The 20,112-nt window shown below is 51.7% G+C and overlaps 1 protein-coding gene across 1 annotated transcript in view; it reads left to right on the top strand.

Annotated features, from left to right (window-relative positions):
* Positions 1–12,405: 12,405 nt before the first annotated feature.
* LOC122381225 (fibroblast growth factor receptor-like 1) overlaps positions 12,406–20,112 on the top strand; it is a 50,289-nt gene continuing 42,582 nt past the window's right edge. The window contains exon 1 of the mRNA XM_043365169.1: positions 12,406–12,630. The gene's annotated coding sequence lies outside the window, so the exon portion shown is untranslated. The remainder of the gene's footprint in view (positions 12,631–20,112) is intronic.

The raw sequence follows: 20,112 nt of genomic DNA, 5'->3' as shown, positions 1-20,112 counted from the left end.
TTTGCACGTACGTGACCCGAACTAACTTATCCAAACCTTGGCTTTGAAAGTGCCCGGGACCGGCTACATGTAAGCATATCGAACTACTGACTAAATCTTACGCATTTCTTCCCTTTTCCAGCTTTCTGTGGACTATGTACCTGGACTGATATTTTTTTCGTAAAACATCTTATGATACCGTAGTGAATAAATAAGCAGAAACAAACCTGACAACATTCGTATAGTTTTCTCTCTGAACTACTAACAAAATACATTTACCCAGATAGTTATTTATGCAGAATCTCTCGTATGAGACCGTTAATTTTTTGTTAATCACGCTAACTTGGGGAAATAATTTGCACTTAGAGACCCTTGAGGATCGCGAGTCGTGGCGTAAGGTAATTGGATCCCTCTGATCCTGTTCCTCACAACTATGGTAAGTAGAGACCAACTTCGTGAATACGGAGAATAGTTGGTGTGGTGGTAGGTAACTTCAGAGCAAGTCTCACATTCTGACTGTGGAGCTGATCAGAAGGAATGGTGGAGAAGCTAATGGGAGACAGTAGCCGTTTTCACGACGGGCAATCTGGTGAATGCACCTGATTTGACCAAATCTGCACCTAATATCTTTTACAGCAAATATCTTCATTTCATGAATTTATTTCAGTGTTTTAATCGATGATGCTCTCTGATAATATGAAAAAGCAGGCATGTAAGCAATTAGTGCAACCCTAGCTGATAGCTCCTAAGAGACACACTGAACCTGATTTGACCAAATCTGCACCTAATCTGTACCAGATGTACACCAAATGTTTACCAGTTGGCCGTTGTGAAAACGGATACTATCTATCTAAATAATTCATTCTGCCTGAAGATTCACCGTTTTGGTTAATAGATCATCGGCCAAAGATCAAAGGTTCGAAAGAGGCTAAAGTTACAATCGAAAGCACCTGCCAAAAGCATACCTACGAAGGCATGTACCTATGCAATCGCAGACTTCCATATGATCATCTGACACCTCCATCGGGGATCCTAATCTACGATTACGATAATACCTTCCTAGGCCATAGGCATTTGCTTTCAACAAAAAAGTCGTCAAACATTCATAATAGGTACATGATCTATGAATGCATGGCATTATTTTGGGTTTGTACTAGAAATCATTCATTAGGTGATAATGGATTGAATCGAATATTTTTGGGTTTAATTGCTGTATTTGCCAAAATGTTATACCACTGTCAGCTGTCTCTGTTTTATGAGTTCCCGATTTAGTTTGTCGTCGTGCCAATGTTACTATACGTCGACCCCATTACACTGATGCATTAATCATTCCATCTTCAGATTAGCTCTCATCAATAGTCCATATGTCATGCTGCTAATTCGACATATCACGAGAGGCTGCAGCCGGCATGAACACATCACATCCATCAGAGTGACGTCCGCCGAGGCCTGATGTAATACCGATCCTGTTACCAGCCAGCCCCCGGCTGCCTGTTTGACCTATAACAGGCTCACGGTGACCTCAACGATCCATCGCATGATATCCTGCACACACGAAATGACTTCGTTCCGGTCGGTTCAGACCACTCACCGCCTCAATTGCTTTTCATGTATCATTGTTTACCACTTAACACCACTGTGTCACAGGGCTGTTCGTTTCCGTTCGAGCCATGTCCGGTCCTCCCCGCGTACCAGCCGCTTTGCTGAGGGCTCGGTAGTTTCCCCATAACTCTTCTCCGTCTCGCCTGGTTCAGCTCATAGCCCATCATCACCCACCACAGCTCCCCAGCTGGCCGCCATCCATCGTGTGCAGCTCGCGCCGGCACACTCCACCGCCGAGGAAGCCATGTGTCACGGCAGACGTCACAATAGCGCCGCGTTACGGCCGGCGTTGCGGCCGGTCGCGCTGACCCGGCCGCCGGCGTCACAACACGGTCACACCGGCGCCAACTGCGGTGATGAACGGCCGACGCCGCGGGGGGAGGGAAGGGGTCGTGGGAGGATCGGGGAGATGTCGGAGGTCGTGGGGTGGTAGATGAAGATCATCGCGTCTGAGCTGGGAAACAGGGGGTGGAAAACAGCTCAACTGCATTGTTACCTCTAGTGCCCGTCTGCGAGTGAGCATATTTACAACTGTCTCATTTTCCTTCAGCTACCTTTCATGCAGTTGAAGCCCCACGAGCACCAGAAGAATTCGATATCTGTCCATCGTCCGCCGTCCACCGCCCATCGTCCACCATCCACTTCCCAACCTCCATTGCCATTTGCTTACCTCCTATACTGTTCACAGTCCTTCGTCCTCCGCTCTACACCCTCCTTCAGCCGCCCTCATCTCAGCTCCCCGCCGCTGGATCCAGTCGCCGTCTGTGCTCAGGCAGGGGCGCTGACCCGCTGTCACGGCGGGCTGCGGAGGGAGGGTGCCGGGCCCGCCGTCACGTGAGATGCCGGCCGTCAGACGCGACTAATGGAGCGTCAGCGACCCCCTTCTGACGTCACAAAACCCCGGGCCACAGCCGTCCGCGTGAGCGACACGCGGCCAGAAAAACAGAAACGCTATAGCTGGTTTTGCTGTCGAGTCATACGGTGGCCAAAATAGGAGTGTCGTGGGAGTCGTTTGGCTGATGAAGCTGTAGCATGGAAACACGGCGCTGCATTTACTCTTGCTGTAACTAGGTACTTACGTTCATTGCTCGTACCTAGCCCTCATTTTGTAAATAGGTACAATACCCAACTATATTATCTCGAGTACTGAACGTTGTCGATCGTTAAGTTCGCCATCTACGTGAGCTTCCATCTGAATTGTTATAAGAATTCGCAGCAAGAAAAATGTAACGAGAGATAAGCCGTATCGCAATGCAATAGCCAATATAGGTAAGTACAGGTCTCGAGGGTTTTAACGGTAGGTTTTGCACCTAGAAAATTTAGTGTACTTCATGCTATATCTTCGTCGTCTTAAGCTTTTAAGTGTTGAAGATGCGATCGACTTGTTGGGTAACAAGCCGGCCATGCAGATCGTGTAGAATGGCTTCAACGTAGATCGATTAGTTTCTGAGATATAACCGGAAATGTAAAAGTGCAAAACCTACCGCTTAATCTCGCGAGACCTGTGCATATAACTAACTAAACAGAACGATCATGGAACTTTTGTTGTTGATTATACACGGCCTCGGAAATGCTATGGGTAAGAGCGTTTGTTTTAATTTCTTGGCATTTCCATCACTAATGCTTGCCCAGTCTTTGCCGTTTGATGACCTTTAAATACGTGTCACGCAGTAACACTTCCACTCAACCTAACTCGCCAGCCCATGACAATTAGTTAAGTGCTCAGAATGGACGATGAGGGTGCTTGTCGGTCCACTGCCGCAGTTCATGACCCGTCTAGACTGCTTGGCAGGGCCGTTGTCGACACTAAAACCATCATCAGCAGCTATAAGACTGGCCGAAAACGAGCCTGCATCCCTCTGATGACGCGATAAGACTCCTCTGATGACGCTCGCTGGCGTCTCTGATGACGCTGGGTGGTGTCTCTGATGATAACTCCCTCATTGATGGCTATCCAGCGCCATCTCGTCGCTGCGTGCGGATACGCCACGCAGTACACACTCGCTGGAACTGCACTGCACGTATACGTCTACATACACCGATTCTGCACAGTTCTGATCATTGATCAGTGTGGCACCGCGCTGTATCCCGCATTCCTACCGCCGCCGCCGGCGGCGCCGCCACAGCCCGCACCCGATGATGGAGGAGAGCAGGGTGTCGCCGGCAGCCGAGCGTGCCGCCCCCGCCCCCGCCCCCTCCCCGCCCGAGAGTAAATCACGGAGCCCGCACCGGTGTCGGGTTCTAATGGGCGGCTGCACTGCGGCGGATTTGTCGGTATGCCAGCCATCCCTCGGCCTAATGGAGACATGAGAAGCACATCAATTATTAAATCGGGGTGATCCTCCCCTGCATGTTGCTGTGGTAACGCCCCACTAACGCGCCAGGTTTCGAACACGCACACCTCATTTTGCCAGCGAAGTTGTCCCACATCAGCAATGACGAATGAAGCCGATAAACTGTGACGATACTTAAAGTGTATTAACGATCAGAGGCTTATTAACTGATCGACATCTCTGCGGCAAATTTTAATTAGCTTGCAAGTAAAACTGATATATTATCCACGACACATGTTTATTGAATGGTTGTTGCTTTCTCTTTTATCCCACATCATATTCAATTCCAATTTATCTTTTTGAAACATAAGATCGATTTTCGATCCTTCTTTGTGCGTCGCATGCGCTGAACCCATCGACGAGCCACTCGGCTGAACTTGGCTGTCGATTGAAACCAATGACCGTACAACGAACCGCATCATTCCACACAGCAGAGAAAATCAGGGATCGCTCGCCGCACGCGTTCGGCACAAAGGCGACGGCACTGACGCCGTTCATCACACAATCCGGCTTCCGCTCGGGCGAGCAGTGCGTGAACAGTGGGCCGGAGCCGGGCCATCGCTCAGGGTCGTGCAGTCACTGGCACCGATCCCACGCAGGGACAGGAACAGACCAGGCCCTCGTTTCATAAAGCGAGTCCGTAACTTACGCCGGTTTTTAGTCTTGTATTGTAAGTACTGATGTGAAGCGATAATGCCGTGTTTACATAGGGTTCCCTTAATCTTCCCCTATTTCTCCCCTATTTTCAGATCGAATTTTAGGCATCATAGCGATCGCGTGTAACGTTGCTATGGGCGCTATTGTTGTTAGAAGCATACAAAGCATCGTTTATGCTGTAAACAATAGAAATTGGGCTTATTTAATACTCGAAATTCAACAATTCATATTTTGAAGTATTTTTATCCTGCCCTTCAATTCCCTCTTTAAGCGACAAATAGGGGAGGATTTGGTAGCGTAGCGCCTTTCCAAAAGCTGCTACGCTACCATATCCAGTGGTTCTCAAACTACCAAATCACAAAAGCGGCGTGCTGATTGGCCGGCAGTTCCGAATCGTCCGACTGGTGGTCCCCGACTCGACAAGCGCACGTGCGCCGACTGAGGATTTTTAAGTGGCATTAACGCATAAACGGCAGAAAGTCAAGGCAGAAATTCGACAGGTGCTATGTTCTGATATTGCCGTGGATGTGATAACACCTACTTGAATAATAGCTCAGCCGTTTAAAGTATGTTAAATGCCAGATAGTTTTCTGATTTTTCTTGCTTTGAGCTTTCATGTGCTATCACTTTTACCTCAGTGTCTAGTCTGGAAGCTATTTGGGAGAGCCCTAAAGGTAAGTAAAAATTGCAAACTGCTTCGGGAATGACTTAGTTGCGCCATATTTGTAGTGAAGCGAGGTAAAGGAGACAGAGGATTCCTTTATAAGGGACATTTAAGAGACAAATAGGGGAAGATTAAGGGAACCCTATGTAAACACGGTTAATGATAGTTTGAATCGTTGAATTTATTCATCTTGCAAGCTAGAACAGAAAGGAGAAGGGGAAATAAATTTATCGCTTCACATGCGCTTGCAATACAAGCCCAAAAACCGGCGTAAGTTACGGACTCGCTTTATGAAACGAGGCCCAGGAGCAGGGATCGGAACAGACCAGGAGCAGGGATCGAGACAGACCGCACTGGGACAGAGACAGACCGCACTGGGACAGAGACAGACCGCACAGGGACAGAGACAGACCCCACAGGGCCAGAGACAGACCCCACAGGGACAGAGACAGACCCCACAGGACTGCAGAGACAGACCGCACTGGGGCAGAGACAGACCGCACAGGGACAGAGACAGACCCCACAGGGCCAGAGACAGACCCCACAGGGACAGAGACAGACCCCACAGGACTGCAGAGACAGACCGCACTGGGGCAGAGACAGACCGCACTGGGACAGAGACGGGCCGGGCCGCACAGGGACAGAGACAGGCCGCACAGGGACAGAGACAGACCCCACAGGGACAGAGACAGACCCTACAGGGCCAGAGACAGACTGCACAGGGTCATAGACAGGCCGCACTGGGACAGAGACAGACCGCACAGGGACAGAGACAGACCGCACTGGGGCAGAGACAGGCCGCACATGGACAGAGACAGACGGCACTGGGCCAGAGACAGGCCGTGCTGGCGCAGAGACAGGTAGCACACATATATAGGGTAGGTATAGAGACAGACTGCATAGTAGCGAGACAGGCCGCAGAGGGGCAGATACAGACTGCACGCATAAACTGAGGACTGTAGAGACTGAGGACTGGAAACAGTGCAGAGGACCAGCACTGGAATAGAGACAGTGCATTACTGGGGGCACTGTGTGCTTACATGGCACATACACAGATCGCAAGAACAGTGGCGACAGAGACAGTCAGAGACCTCACATAAGAAGATGATAGAGATAGCACTATGAGGGGATTGAGACCGTATCACATACATATCCAATAGATGTTAAGCTTGAAGAGCTTTAAAGAAAATAGTTCACTTTTTGCATGGGGTTTTAAACTGGAATACCTAGCAGTTTCGTAGCTTGAGCTGAGACTAGCACAAATCAGGAGTTTTTACGGCCCAACGATCACCCTAGCCGAAGATCTCCCATTTCTCGTCCCGTAAAGAGTGCCTTGTAGAGGAATGCGTGCCTTGCTGAGAAATGCAGTCACGTCATCGTCAGCCAATCAGCATGCTGCTTACAGCCAATGGGTTTGAACTACGCAATATGATTGGTCAACGTGTAGGTAATAAGCTTCCGCGTCAAACATTATTTTTCATAGAATGTAGTTCTTCCTATATCAAAATATAGAAAATAGTCCTTTTTATAAAAAGGGTTTATTTTGTTTTCGGAACATTTTGAGCATAAAAGATAACAAAACCATCGCAAAAAAATAGTTTCAGGTTAATGCTGAAAATTAATTGACAATATTTTACCGACGTGGAAGTTCAGCTGAAAGCTTGTAATAGCTCCTAAGCTACAGCTTAATAAAGTGGTGTTGATGTGTATCTAACAAGCAATTTGCCGGCGGTTCCTGTCAAAAGCAGCCGGCAGCAGCAGAATAATGACGTCACACTCTGAACTTTTCACACTACCTCTGGAAACCCTGCGAGCAGAACTGGAGTGCGAACTGACTGAAGGCCGACAAATATTCCCTGCCAGAGTGAGGCACTGTTTGTCTTTGTTAGCACTCGGTTCTACGTGGAGTGACTTGCGTTTTCGTATTTAGCCTTGCTGCAAATTGCTAGTTGCAACCCACTTTTTAAGAAATCAAGGACCCGTAAACTTACCCAAGTGATTTATATATTTCTGACTTCGGACGCTGAATAAGGTGTGTTTTGTATAATCTATATAAAAATAAAACGGCTATACAGGCGACGCGTGACTCCATGGCAGCAACGCACCTACCTGTGTGTAGGTATAGGCACAGTGTATATAAATAGGTATAGGTGTGTATTGATAAAGACGATCTTCTAAATAAATCAGTACCACTATGTAAGCTACAATAATACCGAGCAGTGCATGTGTATACGATAGTTTACCCTTATTGTTCCCTGCACGTCTTTGTGTGACATACGACAAATACCGTCGACGCTTCATCATAAAAGGGATAATATAATGACACGAGCCCAATGTGCCATGCATCATTAGCCTGAACAGCGCCGGGTCGATCGAGAAATAATTGTACGCCTCCCCCGCTTATGGTGATTGAATGCGTCTGATGGATGCGAAATTACCACGGACGCCAAACGAAAGACATGCTAACCGCTGGGACATGTACGATGTTGTGGTAATGGTATGATGTAATACAAGGCACAAGCACTAAAACATTTCCGGTGTATCGTTTGGGGTTTGGGTCTAGTTAGCCGTTGAATTTTGTATCTGGATCAGGCATTCGTGCTCACATAGCGTGTCTTTACACATCATCGTGGTGGCAATTAACAGCTGATTACCATGAGTAAATGAAGTCAGTTGGGCGTGTGCAGCTTGCACTCGCAAATGCCGTTTCAAGTTTATGTGGCATTTATAAGGTCAGATACGATTCATCACACATGGAAAGCTTGCTTATCGTAAAGATCAAATATCATGTGCTGATTTTCTTCTGATGTCATGCTAATTGTGCAGCATGTTCCAAGTTCAATCTTCTCAGCTAACGTACAGGCATCTGTATAAATTAGCAAAATCGTAACCATTCAACAGTTCTATCATGCATAAGACTTTGAATAGCCCTTTCAAAATACGAGTTCCCCATGCTTATATGAATACAAGTAGGATGGGTTCATCCTTGGACCACTGACTTATTCCGACAATAACCAGTCAGCATTCAAGGTATTGTTAAAATCATCTTGTTAGCTACCTGTTCATTGCACCAATTCGCAGATATGAGGGTGCCTCCTGACGATCGTAGTAACAAATGTACCGAGATAATGCTGATACAGCAGCTGGTGCGTTTTAAACCGAGATAAGAGAATCCGATTCACCTCCTTTAGAGTGAGAGCAGTTACTTGCCGAGGACTAGCCGGATCGAGCCGCCCAAAATATTGGCACTTTGCTGGGGCTCCGGAAATCGGGAGTTCCGATTCGGTTTTCTGGCGCGACATTTTCAGCCCACGCCGCCGTCATTGTGCTGTCGCAGCATTTTGCTGCAGTTGATCAGAGAAGTATAGTTGGAAAGCAGCGAGGTCCAGTTCATAAAAACCAGGGAGCTTACAGACGTATGTACCTAACCGAGGGAAGGACGCAGGAGCAGGGAGGGCTTCAGAGCGACGGGTCTGGAAGAGTGGCAGTCGCAATGAGATGGGTTTGCAGGGAACAGAGAGCCCGAGTGTCTGGTAAATGTTATAACTTCTGCAAAAAAAAAATCAAGTTGGAACTCTAAAACTATGCCAAGAAGCTAAATATACGAGAACTATAAAATCACATCCATAGACCAGAAATATAAAAATAGTACGCTCTGCCACGCGACCCGTGCCCGCCAGGAGCCATAAGTCGGACCTGAATGGACCAAAACCTCCCAGATGCGGAGTCGGAGGTAATCCAAGCCGCCTCCGGAAGCCACCCTTCATCGCCGTCCGCTGAGGGGCGGGGAGCGAGGGGAAATCGGAACAGCGGCGCCCCGTGAGCACGTACCGAGTTAATGGCCGGCGCGGCGACGGAGCGACACTCGGCCGCCGTCAGCGACACCCGCCGCCCGCTATATCGACTTCTAAAGACCGGCAACAGGCTCCCGGACGGACGCTCGCCGCCGCCGTCCGCCGCCGTCCGCCGCCGTCCGCTGTTCCGCGCGCAGAGACCCGCTTTGTCCGCTCCGAGACGGCGCGCGGACGCGAGTTTCATCTGCGTTACACGTCATGAAGAGCGGAACGGCCGAACAGAGGCGGCGCCGGCCGATATCCGTCGCCAAATGGTGATGAGAGGGCGAAATTGTTACCTGCTGGAATATAAGGAGACCACAAATCTTCGCGCCAACGTTATTTCGGCACCAAAATGGCACATGCGGAAATTCCGCACGGCAAACGAACGGCGCGTCGCGCAGCCGTGATGGCCGCGGAACACGGGCTTACGGTGAGCTGAGCCAGTGACGCACGAGTCTTATCGGACGAGCTGGCGGCGGGTATTACAAGCTCAGGTGTCTTTATCTGGGAATTTGGTACGTCTCCAGTGACATACATTTGTCACCTAAGAAATGAGAACTTTTCACACGCCTGGTTGAGCCGCGGAGTGATGTGATGTGCCTAGCACGGACAGTCACTGAATGTCACCGGCTGGGTTTTAATAAAACTGGTAATCTCTTCATCACGGGGTGAGCGTTTCTGATTCAAGTTCCAGACGGTGCACTAAATTATAAACGACACTTCTGCGCCTCAGCCGGCTTTTCCACGCCAACCAAGTCTGTGGGGTGTCACCAATCTATTTCTCATACTCAAGATGGCCTGTCGTGAAGGAAAAAAGTCGGCACTTTATATCGCCAGACGCTGCAGCGCCAACGCCTCCACCGCGACAGCATCGCGGCCATCGCGCAACCATCGTCGCCAAGGCGCCACCAAAGCCGCCACCGCGCCACCGCGCGCCACTGTGCTGCACCGAGACGGTCGTATAGCTAAGCGCACTAATGAAGACGATTCTGGCGACGCCACTAATGAAGGCCATTCGTTTACATCGCGCCCCATGTGTGGCGATATCGTCCATCAGCGGAAGGTCGCCGGCTGGCGGCCCTCGCCGGCAGACTTGTTTGGCAATAGCTGATAGTAGTTGTGGGGGTGCAGCGAGACCCTTGGGAGGAGCGGGTAGCGATCTGTCGAGCCGGGCGCACGACCCGCGCCGGCTGACCGTTTGAATCATGGCGCCGTAAATTACCACGATCCAGCGATGCGTTCGCAGGACCGACTGGGCCGCCCAACGAACGAGCGACATTGATGGGATTACGGCGGCTCCATTCAGGCCAGTGATCACGTTTTATTTGGGTTCATTCCAGGCGCGAGTGTCGAGAGTGATGGCAGAGCCGAGGCTCAGTTCTGGGATGACGTCTCGGCTATAGAGATGCCTCTATCGGGGAAGGAGTCTGAGGCACTTGCGGTTTTGTGGCGCGGTTGCGAGAAACGCCTAAAGCTGTCACTGTTTGACTTCCCGACACTCGTTCGTCTGGGAACTTTGTGTGACGATCCCAGTGGAGTGCAATTTCTCATCTCGATTCCAGAACAGCGGTCTATAAAAGAATTATGGCTTTATGCTGGATGAAAGGGAGCCTGCATATTGGCTTGCTTGTATCATGCATCAACTGTGTCAATGAAACTCAAAAGAAGACTTAAAGGGACCCTCCCACCTTCAAAAAAGTTAATGAATTGGCATGAAAGTGATGTCGCTCGGTTCAGAAAGAGCAAAAACGAATATCTACCAAATTTCATCGAAAAATATTCACCGGTTTTCAAGATATTAGACTTTTACTTTTGTTTACTTTTTGGGATCTCTGCTGTTCCTAGCGACTTTATTTGAAAGTGCGGCATTTGTTGCGCGCAAAGCAGCATATACCACCGCGTGCTACCAAACGTTTTAGTAAAAGATTTAAAATCGTTAGATCTCCGCTGACGTCACAAATTCTAAGGGGGCATACCAATGCATTAGCCCCTTAGAATCCGAAAACTGCAAGTTTGAAATTCGATATCTCCGAATTAAAGCATTTTTCGATGTTGTGAGTGCCCAAACCGGTATTTTCAGGCCATGGCCACCAATTTGGCTATCTCAACTCAAATCTAATGTTAAGGTGGGAGGGTCCCTTTAAACGTTCTGTGATCAGAATTATCACTCCATGATCAAACCATTGAGCTTTCACCTAGCTTTTCACGCAAACGTGCACGAGTTAGCCTCATATGTGATATCCTGCCTCACCATTCCTGAAACGATACCTGACCTGCATCATTCTAGGCTCGGGGTAGCTTTACTAAAATAATGGGATCGCTTCCATTGGCTGATCACAGCGGCTACGTCGGTTGTCGAAACAAATACCGCGAAGCAGGGCTGCGGAGTCGATAGATTTTCAATGACACCGACTCCACCTCCGAACCAACTTTTAAAAAATCGACTTCTTCCGCGAATGGGGGCAGAACTGTAGACTCCGATTTCGACTACGCAACCCTGCCGCAATGGGGTTCGCAAACGCGAACTGTACCTAATTAGAAAGACATGAGGCTTTACTGAAAAGATGAATAAGAAAAGACGCTTTTGTTTTTATACTATAGTCTTATATTGGCGATATCTAGTGACACGAGTGAGTAAAAAACGATCGAATAGGTTATAGGTACGTAATCATCCGTAACCGTCTAAAATATTTTGGACTGAGGAAAGCCTTTGAACTTAATTAATCGATATGCTGTTTGTCGGCACTCATATGCAAATGATTTTGAATGGTTCTCAATGATAAATCACACTTCACTTAGCTGAAATACTGGTGGTGATGGATTACTGCCTAAATGGTCTGAGACTCAAATTTCTCACATGTGACTTGCGGGCTATAATGCTTGCGGGTAACAAATTGTGGCGCACCTACCGTCTACGCCGGCTTTTACAGCATCACTCGTCCTCCTTTTAGTTTACTGGAACAAATGCATATATCTAAGCGCATGGGGCTAGCGCGGGACCGCGGGTATCCTCCGAAGTTATAATTTTTGCGAAAGTTGGTGTAATATTACCGCATGTTGTTGATGGCTGTGTTTAGCTCCGCATGGTCGGCCTCGCGCGCAGCATCGGAATAGGAGGCTGATTTAATGTCCCTCTTTAATGAGAACCCACTAGTTACGGGGAGGTGACATCCAGCACCTCACGTTCCCTGGGCCAGTCGGACGGCCTGTCGGCTGCGGAGGACCCCTGCCGCGGCTGCCCGGAGCAGTCCGGCGCGACACTAGCGCCGCTCGGCGGCCGAAGTTGGCAGCTCGAGCCCGGCGGCTCGGGGCCGGCCGTCGTACGGCGGCCGCCCGGCGGGCAGTGTGAGTTCGTCGTCAGTCGGGTGGGGTGCGCCCGTCAGCCGCTCCTGCGCTCTGCCAGGTGTCCGAGGGGAGGAGGACTTTGTACAGGTCGAGGACTGTGAGGGGGAGTTGTGTCGCTCGGACTGTATCCACGCCGTCAGCAGCCGTTTATTGCACAAGTCTCACCAACCGGTCAATCACCTTCAGACAGCACGCGGCGGCTTGCAGCAATCAGGTGAGTGCCGAGCACTGGTGTCACGGACAGACATTTCGTCAACTCCACACGCCCGGTTGTTTTTGTACCACATTTTCGTGACTCGCTATGTACTGATAACCTCGCCATCGTTACCGTCGTCGTTAGTCGTCGTCGCCGTCGTTGGCTTGTTCGAGTTGACGATGCGAAGAACTGTGCGTGGCGGCGCCGGCTCACGCACGCCGCCAGACGGGTGGGGACGGGAGAGGTGCGCGCGGTGGAGGACCTGAAATGGGTCACCGTTGCGGTGCAGTCGTGCAGTGAAGGGTCGGCGAATTATCAATACTGCCTCCTCGGTCCCGGCGGGCGGCTGTGGGCTGCGGCGGGGCGGCAGCGGCGGCCTCGGCCGTACAGGTGGTCGGCCTCCCGCTGCCGATGACAGATCGTCTGTATGTACACGAATGGACGGCTGCAGCGCACGTCGATACTGGACCGACGCCGGGCCGCCCGACGGTTCATTCATACAGCCGGCGCACTCACGACCCTATCGCGTGAGCAGGTGTTTGTACGGCCCGGTGTGCCAGCGGCGGTCTGCAATGAATACACGTCTGTCTGTTTATCAGTGAATGTGCGCAGTGTCCTTTGTTACTGGTGTTCATATGCAGCTGCCGCTGCTACCTTAGAGTTCATTGTTAGTGATAAAATCTCCCCTAAGGTGTGCGTGTCCATAGCTGGTGCCCCTAATTCCCTTTGTATGTCCGTGTTTGCCAGTTCATTGTATTTTCGCCATTAGGTACACGCATATTCGCATTCCGCGTGGTCGCGCGGCCCGGTGAGATGACCGTAATCCGATTTGGCTCCGTCCTCCGCCGCCGCCGCTGCCTGTTTTGCGTAACTGCGTTGGCGGACGGGCCGACGTGTTTGTCGCCTATTCCCGTGACACTGGCGCGGCGCGGCGGCTCGGAGGCTCAGCTCCCCGACCTGACGGAGTCCGCGGCCGTCCGCGGCCGTCGCGTCCCACGCCAGCCACAGCTGTACCCAGTGGGCGCTGAATGGGCCCACGGCCACTCGGCACCACCGGCCCGCCGCGCCTTCACCCTGCTCTGATTGGTGGCAATTTACGACATTGGCGGTCGGCTGCAAGCTTCGAGCGCGGCCGGGGCGGACCGGTCGGCTCGGGGCCCCGTCACCACCGGCCCGGGGGCCGTCTGAGCCGTGTGCCACTGTCGCGGCCTGTGGAGCTGTCCGTATTCTGCGGTGCGATATGCGGCTGTCAGTGACAGGCCGCGGCTGTCGCCGGCAGCTGCGGCACCGGCGTCACAAGGCCGGCCGGCCGGGCGCCGCTGTGTCCCAGTCTGTACTGGGGTCCCGGGGCACCTGAATCCCCGATGTAGGCGACGATCGAGGTCACGCGTGGGTCGTTTGGACAATATCGCAGGACCACGGCCGACCTGGCGATGTGTGGCACCTGTCGCAGACAGACAGACACCCTCTCGCGCCCAGGGTCAGCTCAGTGACCCGTCCCGGCTGTCTGTCCGGCGGGGGTGAGCGTCCGTCACCGGCGCTGATCCGTCTGGCGCCCGCCGCCGGGCCGGGTCGGTCCGTCTCGGCCGTGTCACTGTAAATAGTGCCAGGCGCGCCCGACACCGTAAACCTGTCCCGTGTCACCGGCCGGCCCGCTCGAGTGTGCGCCCCCGCGCAGAGGATCATGGGACGGTGGTGGCGCAATCGCGCGCCGTGGACCCCGTGTGCCGGGCGAGGGTGAATGGCAGGCCGGGTTATACAAGTATACAGTACACAGTCGTTCGGGGAGTTATCTGTAACTTCAAAGCCATAAAAACGGTTAGTGGTGCTGATAGACTGAGTCCATGTATTTGAAGGATAAACTGATGGGTTTTCAGTTCACTCAGCATGAGATAAGTGTGGAAGAGAGCAGATCGATGATCGCAAACCAGCGAGCGAAAATCGTCGATAAAGCCCGAAGCTGCGAAGTGGATGTGCCGCGAGCGCTGCGATTGTGGTAATCGTTGGTCCCTCCCCACCATATCTCCCGCTGTCGATGATTTATCGCAGCAAGCCGTGCCCGTCCGCCGTTGTTTGGGCTTCCTCCCCTCCGCAGATCGGGGCGCCTGCCCCTCTTCAGTGGGGCGCCTGCCCCGCCGCAGGTCTGGCGTCCGTGCCCCTCTGGTTCGCCCTCTAGAACGCCGCGGGGGAAGCGGGGCGCCTGTCTCCGGCCGATGATGGCTGCTTGTTTGCCTAATGTCGGCCCGGTCGAAGTCCAGCCCAGCCGCGCAGTGACGCTCCGCGCTCCGCACATCACGCGTGTGACAGATGACGCGCGACAGCTGACGCGTGATGTGTGACGTACGTCATCTGATACTGCCAGCACTCTCCACATGTTGACGCCTGCGGCTGCGTGACAGCTGCTTCATTCCCCACTTCGCTCCATCTTCAACTGTCTTGTCGCCTCGTTCTACCTCGACCTCTCTCTGCCCCACTTCCTCTCTCCTCTCCTCTCCTCTCCTCTCCTCTCTGTCTCCCCCGGGGGACGCGGGGCATGGGAAGGTCGGTGCAGCGCCGGTGTCCTGTTACCGCGCCCGCCTGTTGATGTGTGGCCACGCTGCTCCCTCGGTAGCGCCGGGCGCGCGACACATACGTAAACAGCGCCCCGCACGGCCGGCCGCCTGCTCCGCGCGCAGGCTCGGCGCCGAGCGCCCCTGGCGCGCCTGGCGTGACTGTTTTTCCGCCGCGGAAGGCGTCCAACCGACACGGCGGCCGGCGTGCACCATTTGCACCGAGCGCGAGCAGGCGTGCCTGAGCGCTGTCGGCCCGGCTGGTGGCCGGCCGACCGCTGGTGTTGACGTTTGACGGACCAGTCACTCGCCTGCACCCTGCCCGCCAGCTGTCACCGCCACCGCCCTCCGCCCGCCCCCTCCCGCCCTCCGACCGCCCCCGTCCGGCACCATGTCACGAACACAGCAAACTTTTGGGCTCAGCTGGTCCGAGCTTAGAGCAGAGCTGGCCTACTTAAGCACCTGCCATACACCCTCACCTAAAATGATAGATTTTGCTCCCGCGGGAAACGCCACCGCAAACTCGAACAAATGATCGATGCCACTATAAAATCCCGCCTGTCATCTGACCTCCCCTGGCGGGGCTCAGCTGTACAGAGTGTCAGAAGTGGCGGCGTCCGTCAGCGGCGCGCCAGCACGACACGATGACAGAGCGACCGTGACGACGGGCCGGGTGTCGCCGCTAACGACGTGTGTCGTCGACTGCGGCGACGGTGCCGGTCGAGCCCGCCCCTCATTAGGAGCCACGGCAGCGTCACAGTCACGCCAACGCCCCTGGCGCGGGCGGGCGCAGGGGATGTTCACCAGATCAGCGGTGTAGGACACGTCCATGGAGACACGTCAAGTGCCGGAGCATGAAAAGCAGCCCACGGAGTGGTCATTGGTCAATGGTCATGGTCTTCAAAAATGATATTGTTTTATATCGGTAGACTATTTTGGGACTAAGTCGGTCGCCCACTTGTTCACTTGTTTGGCAAAGTTGAAAGTGGCAACCCTGCTTCCGTCGGAGAATCGAGGCCAAATGTTAGCTATATAGTTCAATTCGAAGAGTGAGAAGACCCGTGACCGTTTGCAGGTCCGGCCAGCATCATTGCGACGAGTAGCTTGTCAAGGCGCTCGTTAATAATGGAGCCGATATTTATAAAGCTGAGGTTTCCCTGCTTAATGGTGAGACGTCAGTCAGTAATGGTGCGATGTCAGCTCGGCGGAGCCTGAGACGTTGATGTAAGATTTACCCGGCAGGGATGCGACAAGCCGTAGGTGCTAGCTATGGTGCGACGGATATGTTCATGGCCTTGAGCTTTCGTGCTGAAATGCCTTACAGATATATGAATGTATTCGCCACTACTGTTGGTATCAATGACTACATCTATGCCTGATGTTTATGCGAAAGCCTATATTTCCATAGTCCGTTTATCTATCACGACTTTTACTACGCTGGCATTGCATGGTACGACTTCTGCCGCCAAGCGGCAAAAAACACAGACACGCTAACCACCGGCCGCCGACTGCCGCGACGTAGCCCCGTGAAAACTACGGCCTTCGCCGGGTGTCGACTGTCGACCAGAAATGGAGGACATTACCGGCCGTAACGGCGGAAACACTGCGCCGTAAAACTGCGCCAGTTGCAACTTAAACGACTCAACAAGCGGCCAATAGACGGCGCTCACAATGGCCCGGCGATATTTATGCGTTTGGAACAGGGCCGGTATGCTGTAGGTAGGTCTACCCATGGTATTTCAGTCATGTACTGGTCATGTTCGCATTGCTGGTTCTTTGTGCGCTGAGCAGAACACGGTTCCTATTCGAGGTCATTGTTTCCGAAGAATGAAATGCCACTGTCTTGTTGAAGCAACATAAACTGGCAGGTATTCCTGAGACGTTTGTCGGACAGGGATTCAGCAAACACCGGTCGGTGGTCCGTTCATTTGTCTGTTTACCTGTCCATCAGGCTGTCTGTCGCCTGTCCAGCCGCTTACCTGACCTGAATAACCATACAACTCGCTGATTAGCCTGCTCGCCGCGTACCTACCCAGTGAATCGATGCTCCCAGCGGCACCATTCTGACCCGGGCCACCCGGCAGTGACCCACGCCACGGATCACATAACGGATCGGCAACTCCCCCCGCGACCTGTCTCCCCTGCCACCTGGTGGGCGTTTAGGTAAACTATCTTCACTAAGGACGCGGCCGGCCTCGTGCGTGTTGAGGGCGTCGTGTCGGAGCTAATTAAGTGATTTTTCTGCGGAACATGGTTTCTCAGCTAGCTTAGAAGATACCTATGGTATAAATGAGAATGGCAAGAATCGTTAGAGACAGGTTAAGTATTTGAGATTGTATCCTTTGTCATGAAAATCGTTGTTTTCATACCCACGTGGGCGACCTAGCGTCCATCGTAAAATGAGTAATTTTCCGATCGCTGTCATCTCTTACATATATTTCATGAGTATATTTTTGATAAATATTCATCTGCCGATTAAATTAAACCTGTAACTTTCACAAATATACTTGCATAAAGTAAAAACCCACGCCGGGCCGGTACACGGTACCAACCGCGCCGGGTCGAGGGTGTATGAAACCCCCGCACGCCCCCCACCCTAACTCGGCTTCTGGGCCACGTAGCCACACGAGGTAGGCGGCATTCCAAAGAGCGTAAAAATAATGGCGGAAATACTTCAGTCATTTTTTAGGTCAGGTCAAAGGTCAGGTTACCAGAGGTCATTAAAGGCAAATTGTGCCTATTTCAACAGTTTTCGAAACACCCGACGCATAACTTGAGAACCAATAGAACTACAGCGCCGCGGAAAAGCGCATTCGATAGCTCTTTCACAGGTCTTTCTGAGTTTTATTCATAGATTTGACCTCAGGTCAACGGTGTAGCCTCCAGAGGGCAAAAACTCCAAAAATAGGCGTGTTTAAGAAAAACGTTTTTTTTTCGGTAATAACTTTTGACTTAAACGAGCCACGAAATTACTTTTGCCAGCATCGTGTTCCTCTCGTCGAGACGCGTCGAATAAACTATACTCGTAGGCTGACCTTGAAAGGCCATTTTGAAAATTTTACGTCAGGCCAAGGTCATGACCTGGCCGGAAAGGGTCATGCTGCATATCAGTCGATCCGTAGCGTCGAGCTGAACACATCTGACGTGTTTTCATCGCTCTAGCACGTCTATCAAAAGTTATAGTAAAAAAAAAACTGCTGTTGACCGTTTTCATGCCACTGTTAACATGTAACCCGATGTTTGAGGGTGTTAAGAATGACCCGCCCAGACCAAATGAGACGCCTTACAATTTGCTCTTATTGACTTATTATTAGTATTATATATATTATTATATAGAGAGAGAGAGAGAATGTTGAATATGAGGCAATATATAGGGTGCAAAATGACCTGACCTGGCTGTAAGCCACAGATATCTTGAGATGTAACACGTGGCTAAACCAGCATCGGGGCCAAAGCTATAGTCACTGTTTAGCGGCACGCTGCTACCCAGTACCTAACATCATCAGGTATGGGTGCCTCCGTTCCTATGGAAACGTAAGCAAACTTCACAATGTTGCCAACGTCTTAATGAAAACCGGCTAAGTGTCGATACCTTGTAGCGGCGGGGAGGGTCGTATCGTGAAACAGGGGCCGAGGTCCACCTATAGTCTCGTTAATGGCCAGCTCGTTGGATTTGCTCCGATGTTATCTACTCCAACTGGTAGCCGGTGACCGTCTAGATAGGAACAGGGGATGAACTCGTACTATGGGCAGACGGATGAGGAAAGGTTTTCGTGTACCTACGGCCAAAAACGACGTTAAAGTTGCGAGGACGTGCTTCTTGCTCATACAGCTCAAGCATAACTAGAATCATTTGGATCATTATGCATGCTCCAGCTGATTAGGGAATAAAGTATGTAACATTTCCATGTTATGGTAACATTCCAGCTGTTAGAGAGACTCCGTAATTTAATCCGTTCTTAACCTTTGTTTGTTTTTGTTTTGTTGGGTTAGGCCCTTTCGGTCCATTGAGACCATTGCAGAGCCGGAAGGATTATAGGAATTGGGGTAAACATTGGTATGGACAGGCACCCTATAGAGAGTCACCGGGGCTGAGCCCGTCCGAATGGACAGGCCGACCAGCCCCCCAAGCACTCTCTGCACCCGGCTACGGGTGTGCTCCCATGGGAGGAGTGGTGCGCTTTGTAATAACACGAAATGTGGGTTCCTACCATACTACGTCGTTGCTCAACGAGGCACATGTCTAGGACACGCCTGCAACTCTAATAACAGTGTGTGCCGCACCGTCTGCCACCCAGTGCAGTGCACAACAATCGATCGGTTCTGGTTCCAGTGGGATGCTGCGCCTTTTGAACCACTCGGTGGGTAGCGGTCTCCTCGGGCTGGTGTCAGTTCTCAGGCTCTTTAACAGCTAATTCCGGTTAAGCCAAATATAAACGGTGAACCGTGCGAGATTTAGCGTCTCCGTCAAATACTTCCATACTCCCGGCTCTCCGTAGTAAAAGATGTACAAGATTTAGAAGACGTTATTATTCAAAACAACATAGGGCCAAAACAACAAACAGACTGCAATAGTTAAAGGATAGTCGCGCAACTAAAATTTAGACAAGAATTACCCGATGTGAGGGAATTCAACCCTCAAGCCAAATATGAAATAACAGGAGCAGTCACCTACCTCGGACGCTGCCAGCCACGAAGCGCCCCGATAGACGGCGAGCGCTACGTTTTAAGCGGTCCGAGGCGAAAGCATGTGACGTGGCCGACCCGGGGTAGCGGCCGGCCCCGTCCCATGACGGCGGCTGCACCTGAGTCCTACCCAGGCGTCGCTGACATTACAGCTTCAAGGGAGCAGCCCGCATGAGATAAAGTTGAGCCCGGATCAAGAGTTGCTGCGTGGAGGAGAAGGATTTGAACTTGATCTGAACATCCTGAGGATGGAAATGACGGACGG

Source organism: Amphibalanus amphitrite, unplaced genomic scaffold (assembly GCF_019059575.1).
Source record: "Amphibalanus amphitrite isolate SeventyFive unplaced genomic scaffold, NRLGWU_Aamphi_draft 000116F_arrow, whole genome shotgun sequence".
NCBI lineage: Eukaryota > Metazoa > Arthropoda > Thecostraca > Balanomorpha > Balanidae > Amphibalanus > Amphibalanus amphitrite.
Note: the sequence above shows the minus strand (reverse complement) of the source record. Positions and strands in the feature narration are given on the sequence as shown.